Here is an 11,335-nt window from a genome sequence, read left to right on the forward strand (position 1 = left end):
CGTTCTCTAGACACTTATGTGATGTGAAATTATGCCCCTCAATTACAAATTCTTCCAGCCTTTTCTCTCTTGCTTCTCTGCTTTCAAGTCTCATTTCAAATACTCCACAAAATATTTGGCCTTACTTGGCCTAAAAGCAGCAAACCTCTGTGCCTTCTTTTCCCCAACTTTACATGGGGATAATAATACTTGCCTTGCTCATAAAGATATTGTGAGGCATAATATTTTGTAAAGGACTCTAAAAAACTTAGATGTGAGGGCTAATGGAAATAAAAGCTGTAATGTCACCTGCTCTTCCAGCTCTCAAGCTGGCCATTTTCTTTCTTTTTTGTTTGATGTTAAGAAGAAATATTGTTTTGCTATTGAATGCCAAAGCTTAGTTTTACTTCCTTCAACTTCTTCCCACTCCTATTTCTTTGTGACCTCTCCTGGTCTCATTACCATAGACTCAGAGATTGCTTCCAAGTACCCATCCAGACTAACTCAAATATGATTTGTTTTATAGCGAAAGCACCATGTATGGTCTAACCAAGGACCCTCTCAGATACTAATTCATAACTTAAGGCTTCATAATGGCATTACTGGATAAACACTATTGCCATTACATGACTTTATATTCATGCTCTCTATCCATCAGTCCTACATTCGTATGAATTGAATATATTCTCTTTCTTATTACATTGTTAACTCCTTAGAGGGAAGTGACTCAGCCCATCTACAAAGTACCTAGCACAGTGTTCTACTCATTGTAAGTATTTAATAAATGATCGAAAGTAATTAAATAAAACTAAATTTAGTGTTTTCTAAGCCAGCTGCACTGCAAACGTCTTTAGAACCAAATCAGACTGAGCCTCGAGGTGCTGCCACCCATCATGTCCAAACTCAGAGTAATCCAGGTGTTGACAATTGCTTGACAGGGTTCTAGCTGTTAACCTGGATCATTTTTTATATATCTGCAAGCTGAATGTTGACCGAACTCTTCTCTTTGGAGCTACTAATAGAGGACTCCATTGTAAGATTAAAAATATGAGCCCCTTTACAACCATTTCTTCAGAAAGGTACTTGCAGAATGAATCAATGTACATGATAAAAGAACACAATAAAAAGAGAATGCAGGAGTACATAAAGTACACAATGAAAGAATGATATTGAGTAAATTAGTTAGCTAGAGAGGCCTTGAAGTTTGACAGACCCAAGTCCTGTTCTGGCTGTGTAACTTGCTACCTGAATAATCTGTTTCCTCATCCTTAAAACAAAACTTTCCTTGGAGAGTTGTGAAGATAATTTTACTGTAAATAATACCGACACATGCTAGATACAATGTAGAAGCTCAATAAATGCCATTATTTTTATTAGGAAACGCACCATGGAAAATTATGAAAATGAACAGCTGAAGAGCCACCTTACCCAAAGTAACAAAGTGACACTTAATACTGAAAATAGCCCTCGGGAAAGCCTAGTAGACTGAACAACATGGAGTATTTATTTTTATTGACTAGGCAGGAAATCATAACTTTCTATGTCCTATCTCACTCTTAGCTGGCTTCAGAGAATTTAACCTTTGGTAGAAAAATTATACCAAGAATATACATCAATAAAAAACACTGAGTTTGAATAAAATGATTTTCAATTTTTTCATAGGGTCTTCTCCCTGAAAAGGAAGAACTCTAGATATCACAAGTCCTTCGATTATCTAGCCATTTTAATAAAACAGGAAAAAGCGCAATGAGGCAAACATTTGATCTACTTGTAAAATTCCCATGTCTTATTTCTGTAGGTTCTTTGTAGGAATTAGAACTAAGTACTGGACTCCACAGTGGACTGATGTTTTCTTCCAGCATTCTGGGAAAATGGGCATTTCCTAGACACAGAAGGATGCATAGTGACTCTGCCTCTCCCACGTTCTTTTCAATCCATTTGTTTAGAAAAAAAAAGTGCAGCTCACTGCCAGCATTAATTTAATTTTACATAAATACGCATTTTGAGGCTGAAGAAATTCTGTCTGGTTTTCAATATGAAAATAAAATATAAAACCTGTTCTTGGACTTATTTCTAAACAGAACTTGTCTCTAACCCTAAAGTAACAGAAATGTATACATAAATTGGATTCATCAAGTGAATCTTTGGCTAACAACTGTTCGAGAACAATATTAACATCACGCATAGCAATGCTATGTTTTCTAGGATTTGACATTTTCAGCGATCGAGAGTCACCATATTTTGTAAATGGAAATACCACTACTAAAAACAGAATGTTATAAATAGAATATGTCATTTGTTTCCAAAGACTATCAATATACTAGAGCAATGCAACAAATAATAATAAAAGCAAGATATTTTGTGGCAAACTTTGGGGGTAAGGTTAGGGCTGTAATCTGCGAGTTATCTCGGGGTAAACGCTGCAGCCCCATGCCCCGCCAGCAAGTATTCTTGGGGCAAAAGGGAAACAAGTTAAGAAAATTAACTGGAAGAATACCAAAGAATACATTTTAGGTGCAAACAGTTTCTCAGGTATCTCAGAAACATATGATCACAAATGTCTGAAAAATATAATCACAAATCACAATAGCAGTATATCATGTAGCTGCTTTTATCCTCCAAATAGCCTGAAGAAAAAAGTCACAGAAGTCACCGTTTAGAAAAATTAAAGATATAGATAGTTAGTAGATAGTAGATAGATAGGTGGTATTTGACCAACAGGCAGGAAATATTATTAGTGAAATCTCGTCACAGGAGAGCTTTTCAGGATATCAAATTTATGCTTCAAAAGAGATTAAAAACATATTTGAAATGACAGTTCCTGATCAATCAGTCGAATAAATAGGTGAAGATTTACCAGTGGGGAGAAACACAAAATCTTTTAGTTTGTCTTTACCTACCTGAGCTAACACAAATAATTATCACATTTCCAAGCGGAAGCAATGATAACTCAGAATTCCAAGATTACATAACACACTATAACAGGAGACTGGACAAATAAATGGGACCACAAAGTACATAGTTCGGAACAGCAATGCCATTTTTTTTTACGATACGTAGGTTAAGTAGCTGACAATGTGAGCATTTTGAAGTAGCTGTGACATGAGCTAAACGTTTTGGGAAGTCCTAAGTCAGTAGTGTTGCATGAGGATTTCCTTCTACATTCTCGTATGTTGCTAACATTGAAGAGGTAAGAGTAGAAAAGAATTTACTTGGTAGACTATAAATAACGGTTATATTCTGGGTCAGCTCGTTTTTCTTTCCCTTTTTCTGAATGTACGTGTAATGAGAGGAAATAGAGAAAGAATTTCTAGCCTGTTATAAAAATAATCAACCCATTTAGCCTAAAAATGTATTGTGCAATTTGATATTTGAAAAGTACTTGGAGATACACTCAATTTTTTGTCTCTGCAAAAAAGCAAAACAATAGTCATAGATTTTCCTATAATGCTTAATTCTGGAATAAATTTTAATTCTCTGTATCTCTTAACAAGTGAACTAAGTAGTTCAATGCAAACTTTCCCATTATTTCAGCTCTTCTCTGATTTTCTACAAAATTTATAAATCTGCACTTTACCTTTTACTGATTGAGTATATTCTGGATTGTATTGTTCTTTTGTTATTGCTACTGCTTTTATTTTTTTTCTTTGTGTGTTTTGGTGCGTAGAATATTACAAATCTGTGGTTACCATGACCCATATCTTTCACATGTTGATATAATCCGTAGCATCTAAAACAGTTGAGTATTTGCTACATATTCACCAGCTTGAATTGAATAATATGCCTAAAAGGACTTAAAATTTCCTATGTCCATTTCTTTGTTTTCAGGATCACACATCAGTCTAGACAAATAAAACTAAACCCCAAGACAAAGTGATTTTCACCATCTCTAAAGGCAGTCCTGTCTAATATTAAAAGTACTTAACTGAAATTCTTTACGTGTAGATATACGTAGGTAGGTAGAAAAATCTTTTTTTTTTAATCTAAAAAGCTGCAAATGGCATTTGCTACATTAATATTATGTAGAAAAAGTGTCTTAATAACGTTTTTTTCAGCAGAATGTCGGGGGGGGGCGGGAATCACCAAGATAATTAATAAAGAGAAGGTGGAAAATATTCATGAATCTAGAAGGCAGGAACAACGTTTTAGAATAGCATTTTAATTCTTAGCATGTTATTTTAAAGCCCAACATACAAAGTTAATTCTTCTTCCAATAGTGTTTTTAGTACAGCAATACATTTTCACTCAAGATCCTTGTATCTCAGCGTAAATCTTAAAGGTTCTCGTCACACACACACACACACACACACACACACACACACACAAAATGTAACTATGTGAGGTGACAGATGTGTTAACAACTTTATTGTGGTAATCATTTCACAATTTGTATGTATATCAAAAAATCACATTGTATATCTTAAACTTACACCGTCTTATATGTCAACTATATCTCCATAAAACTGAGAAAAAAAGAACTATGTACCTCAAAGTAAATGAAATTGGGGTTCAAGGAGACTTTGAGTCTCTCAAACCATGAAGATGCCCAGTTACTATAAATCTCTCTTCTCCTGACATTTGATTAAAGTTTATTACATATTAATTATTGTTTTAAGCAAAGGCTCTGAATTTCACTGAGTTCACCAGCTCTAGACACCTACAAATATGTTTTGCTATAAATTACTGGCACTGTTTCTGTTGATATTCAGCATAATCAAACATTTGTAAGCATGCTGTCTTTTCAATCTGTTCAGCTGATGCACTTTACCTGATCTTTCATTAAAGTAATCAAAACACTTGCTGTGTCGCATCTAATGAATGTTGCATGTATGATTAAGTGCTTTCATTCATATTGCAAGTTTGATTTAATGTAATCTGCCTTTCAGACAGCCATTAGCCCAGCTCCTACGTGAATTCGATTAATTGGCTGAATTCTTCCAGATGTCCATTAAGCATTACAGGAATTTCTATGTAGAAACAGCAGGCACTGTCTAGCACAGAACCAAACAATGAAATGTTATATTGCTGCCATGACTTACAAAAAGCTGGATTCATTTTCATTAATAAAACATCTGTACTCCTGCACAGCTATGCATTGAGATGCATTTATTTTATATGTTTATTTCTCTTACAACTGTAAATAGATAGTTAAATAGAAGCACATTTACTGATATTATGTAGGCCCAGGGTTTAGCAAATGCTGATTGACAAAACAGATCAATTTTTAAAGTTTAGAGAAGGTGCTAAACACAAAAGTGTACAGACACCTGTTTGAAACAGAATTAAAGAACGTCTGGGATTATAGTAATAGAAATAAAAAGTATGAAAATGACATTTAAGACATATTTTCCAAAATAGTTTGATTGTCCTACATACTACCAAATTATTGGATCTCTTTAAGAGAAAATGGCAAATGTGAAATGACATTTGAGATATTTCATGCTGGGATGACTTGTACTATTGTTTTGAGTATCTTTCTTCTGAGTTTTGTATTGTTAGTTTTTAAAGAGCTAGGAAAGATATAGCCTCATGCAGATCCTAGCTCAGTGCGTTCTACCACTCAGTAAATTCTATTTACCAATCACTTGGGAGTTTTACCACAACTAGTAATTGAAACAAAAGGTAAGTTTCAAATAAAGCCAGTTATTAGGGACAACTACATATTTTCTAACACAAAATACTCATCATAAAATTAAGAGAGTACCACAAAAGTGACTTTTTGTGTCTCTTTTTACAAGGATCTACAAATCGATTTTACCAAATGAAGCTGAAAACTGTTCTTATACCTACAACTTATGAAATAAGTATTTTGTAACTATATATCATCCCGCTATAAAGACATATGGTGTTTGATTGTTAAGACTAATATCCTTTTTATCCCTTCTTTGTACAATTAGACAAAATATGTAATCTTGGAGAGGAGAAAAAGTAACAGTCTCATAATAAAATGTACAAGTCCTTAATCATAATAAAAATTTTTCTAAAGTAACCAAACCTTGAAATTTTAAGTTTTACCTGAAATAAATTCTCCATTAGTAATTTCTACATCATTTGGGGCTTTAATTTTAAAGAGATCTTTTATTACCTATAAGTTTATTTTAATAATGAACATATGAAATATTAACTGGAAGAGGGCATCTTTTAGGACCGGGCCATCAGTCACATGTGCCATGTTAATAAGATGATGCAAACCAGATTTCAAAGATGGGGCTTGACTGGGCAATATCTGCCTTGATCAGAATTTGTTAGCAAGTTCTTAGAGGATAGAAAATCCTATAAAGGAAAAACAGTTGATAGTCTTCTCATTGTTCTTGGTGCTAAAATGCAGACTTAAAAGACGGTAAGTTTTAATAATATTTGAGTCTACTATCTTTTTTATAGCCATTCAGCAAAAATTCATTAAACCTACTATGGAAATGTAAAGACATATAAGCCATACTCCCTGCACTCACAAGGGAAAGAAAACATGTAAGTACATTACATGACAAGTAGCATCATGAAGTTGTCCACAGCCCTATGATAGCACAAAAGTGGGAGTGTTCCCTCAATTCCCTCGGGCTTCACAGAGGAGTAACATTAACACCTTGCAAGATAAGTAGGAGTGAGGCATTCAGAATAAGGGGAGGAGTGGGAAGCAATAAGGCGCCTCAGGCACCAAGAACCGGGAGTGCTGTCAGGGGGAGCTTTGCTCTCCACTCCTGTTTCCCTTCTTTCCAAGAGACATCCATTAGAGTGACATTCCTGAACTTTGCCCTTTCCCTCCTTTACTCATTCCTACCCAGGAGAAGAGGAATGACTTAATTCGAATAGTGATTTAGGAACTATTACCTCAGCCACCTTCTTCCTCTCTCCCCTTTCTGATCCACCTGGTCTGCTCTTGGCCTTCCATAAGCTTAGAAATAATTGGCTGCCCCTGAGAAATGGGCAACTGTTATCCAATTCTTCCTGGGACAGGATGGATAAGTGTGTCTAATCCTGGAGTTCAGAATTAAGAAGCTCCTTCTTTTCCACATCTAAAGCCACATTCTCCAATCTAGCCATCATTAGTGATAAAAGTTATATTTTGCTGCAAACTTCCTCCTTTTTTTCAGTTGGTTAGAAACTTAGGTAAGGAATTTGGATGCTTTTTATGGGATGCCCCCCCAAAGAAAAGCTTTCAAGACAAGTACATTTTGTACAGCAAAAGAAACCATCAACACAACAAAAAGACAACCTACTGAATGGGAGAGGACTTTTACCAATGATACATCTAATAAGGGGTTAATATCCAAAATATACAAGGAACTCATACAGCTTAACACACACACACACACACACACACACACACACACACACACACACACACATGCACGCTCCAATTAAATAATGGGTAGAGGACCTGAATAAACATTTCTCTAAAGAGAACATACAGATGGCCAACAGATATATCAAAGGGTGCCCAACATCACTAATCATCAGGGAAATACAAACAAAACCACAATGAGATGTCACCTCACACCTGTCAGAATGGCTATCATCAATAAATCAACAAATAACGAGTGCTAGCGAGGATGTGGAGAAAAGGGAGCCTGTGTATACTGCTGGTGAGATTGCAAACTGATGCAGCCAGTATATAAAACAGTATGGGGATTCCTAAGAAAATTAAAAATAGACTTACCATACAATTCAGCAATTCTACTTCTGGGTATTTAACTAAAGAAAATAAAAACACTAATTCAAAAAGATATATGCACCCCTACATTCATTGCAGCATTACTAGTAATAGCCAATGGAAGCCACCTAGATGTCCATCAATAGATAAATGAATAAAGATGTGGGATACATATACATACTGGAATTATTATTCAGCAATAAAAAAAAAAATCTTGCCATTTGTGACATGGATGGACCTGGAGGGTATTATGCTAAGTGAAATAAGCCAGAGAAAGACAAATATCATATAATCTCACTTATATATGGAATCTTTTAAAAAATAAGTAAATGAATGAATAAACAAAACGAAACAGAAACAGACCCATAAATATAGAAAACAAGTTGACAGTTGCCAAAGGAGACGATGGTGGAAGGATGGGAATTTTAAAAATCAATAAAATCCATTTAAAAAAATTAAAATTCATATGTGAGATAAATGTATATCAACAGATAAATGGATAAGCAAAATGTGGCATATGCCAAAAAAAAATAATAACTGTACCTGCGACTTTTCCTACAAATTTATATTCAGAAATGTCCAGTGGGGACTGAAAAATAAAAAAGACATATATAGTGCTTGTTTCAGCAACGCATAGACTCAAAATGACACGTATAGGCATAGAGACCTTACAGTCATGTATTCAAGGTTGAATGATTGAGAGGTGAGAAAGAAGACCAGATTATGAAAGCCACCAGGCCTTGACAAGAATTCCCTAAAATACTTTGTTGCAATTATACAGATGAAGAGGTTATCCAAGAAACTGGTTTAAATGCCCTAACAGAACCTCATTGTCTGTGATCCCAAGCTTCTCAGGCAGCAACTCTCAAGCTTTACCATGCATTCAAATCATCTGGAGGCCTTAGCAAAATGCAGGTCTTGAGCCCATCCTCAAAGATTCTGATTCAGCATGAAAGTCCAGGAATCTGTATGTTTAACAAGCCCCCAGGTAATTCTCATGCCGGAAATTTTAAAATTACCCTTGGAGAAACCTCCTGAGGATCTGAGCTTCAGCTTCACAGTCCTAGAAATTCGACTTATTCTGAGTATTCAAAGATGTCCAGATTCAGGCTAACCTAATTCCCAAGTTATTTAAATCTAATGCGGAATGCTGATTTATTTATATTGAGAACTATAACTTTTAAAAGGGCTGAATTTCTTTGGAAGGTAGAGAGCACATTCTCCTCTCTAGGGAAATGCATACAGGAAGCCACATTATAAGAGAAGGTTACCTGATCACCTTGGAATCAAAGCAGTGAGAATTAGTCGGATGACCCTTACTAGTGGCATCAAGCTAATCTGAAGCCTCCACGTCCACTGTTAAAAGGTCAGAGCCCCCCACCCGCCTTCCCAGTGCCATAATGAAAACATATTGACAAATTCCTACTCTACATTTCTTCTTTTTCTAGGCTTCTTTTAACATATTCCTCAGGTAAGATTAAAGATAATTGCTAAGGTTACAGATTTAGAAATACTAATAGTCACATTTTCTTGAAAATACACTGCTGTTACCTCAAATAAAGTTCAAGTGCTACCCATCTACAGATTATTGTTTAGGGCTATTTCCACAAATGAATAAAAGCTTCATGACGTCAAGGAGCTCGACTACCTATTCACCACTTTAACCACTTTATCCCACGTGCTTAAAATAGTGTCTGACATAAAATAGTCAATATATTTTGTATGAATAAGTGATCAGTCTCATAGATGACGTAACTTTTTTTTCCCATTTTTATTCTGAGAGAAACTTTTTAATTCAAAAATCTGTATTGCTGTTGCCTCCTATGGATTAGTCACGCACCTCAAGAAAAGGCCTAATGCAAAACCAGTTGCTTTTGTTACACTTTTGCGTTGGGGGTGTCACATGTTGTCGGAATCTGTTTTTTTTAGCAGATCTCTGAGCAGTTTATGTTTTGTGAATCCCCAGCTGGTTCAACGGACTAGGAAATCTCTGCTTGTTCAAGCATAAAAGAGAAATGGAGCTGACCGAACACTGTTTCTTTCAGTATTTGTCATCACGAACTTTTCCTTGGTATGTAAGTGACCGTCACCAATACTCCCTGTACCCTCTTGACAATAAATGTGAGAAGGAAGTTCCTTGGCTTCTGAACTTAAGAAATATTGATAAATACTGTGACGCTCCAACTAATTAAAAATTAAATACAGCCAGCTAAGCTCCGGCCATTTTTAATTTATGATATTGCTTTGCTTCTGAGGCAAATGTGGACAAGTCACAACTTCTTTTGATGCCTAAGGGATTGAAAAAATTAAATCAGCAGGATTGGCTATTGATGTTTTTTAGCAAACGTTTTTGAAATCTCTGCCTTTCATCCATCTTGCAGGAAAACAGGATTGCTTTGTGAGTCTTCAAAGATATTAATTCCTTTAATAAATCCTTATTTGTATATTGAAAACTTCCAATGCTTAGGTTTCTGTAGCAATCCCTACATAACGAGTAAATGTTGCCTACAGGCAGACTCCCAATTTTTGTCCGAGTATCATCACTCTTAGTCTGAAACTGGGGCTAACCAACACTACGACAGATTAAACCCACCTTCTGTTCAGCCTCTTTTTATAAGATTTCTTTGTTATATTGTTTGCAAGGCAAATTTACAGGCTGTTTGCTTTCCTGGTGATCAGCACTTAATGAGATAAAGCACAAACATAAGCAGTGACTGTCCCAGTTCCATGCTTTGATCCCTGCCCCTCTAACCGATGTGAAAGAAGATGGAGAGCAACTTGAGATTCTAAAAATATAGTGACTATTTGTCATATAATAAACCAATCAGAGCTCCGTCCAATAAAAAGAATAATAGTATAGTAAGTTAAATGTAAATGCACAGAGATAACACCACGTATACAGGCATGAAAGGTGGGTTTGAGGGTGTAGGGATTAGTCCTGTTGTGAAGATTCTATTTACAGCATCTATTTTCTCCAAAAAGTCTTGCACGATGACTAACAAAGATAGTAGAAATTAGAAGATAGTAACAAAGCTATCAGATGACCCTCTTGAGGACAGCATTATTTCAGGGGGTTTCTTTTATTAAAAGGAAGCATTTGTGACATTAGTTTAAAGTGTTGTTCTGAAGCATTCTTCTTGAAGTTCCTGCTTAAAGAGGTAATGCCAGTTGGCTGCAAGCAAAATCTAAAATTTCTTTCTTTCTTTCTTTCTTTTTTTTTTTTGCCTAAGCCATTAGAGAAAAAGAATGATAAACAGACTGGGTCTGTGGGAGAAAGAGAGAAGCTGAATAGTGGTAAATAACTGGGCCCCCACCTTTCCCCTAGAGACTAAACTAAAGAGGGAGGGTGTAGATAGCTTTTGACTATAGAAAACAAGATGGAGAAGAAAAAACAGTGCTGAAAGGAACATTAGGAACATTTTGAGGAACAGTTTGAGAGTCTGCAACTCAACAGAGTCTCTTTTCCATGAAGAATCTTTATCATTCTTGAATTAATGAGTTACTTTAGACTGATATTTCCTGAAAGTTAAAAGGTCTAAGCAACACTGCTGGCCATGGGACTACATATTTAGAGATACATTTTATTGTTTCTTTTTTCCTATGAAGGTATAATAGTGAAAAATTAAACATTATATTAAACACTTTAAAGATTCCATTTTTTAGAATCTTTATATCTATGTATAGATAGAACTAGATATACATTCA

The sequence above is a fragment of the Rousettus aegyptiacus genome, unplaced genomic scaffold (genome assembly GCF_014176215.1).
Source record: "Rousettus aegyptiacus isolate mRouAeg1 unplaced genomic scaffold, mRouAeg1.p scaffold_m13_p_3, whole genome shotgun sequence".
Taxonomy (NCBI): Eukaryota; Metazoa; Chordata; class Mammalia; order Chiroptera; family Pteropodidae; genus Rousettus; species Rousettus aegyptiacus.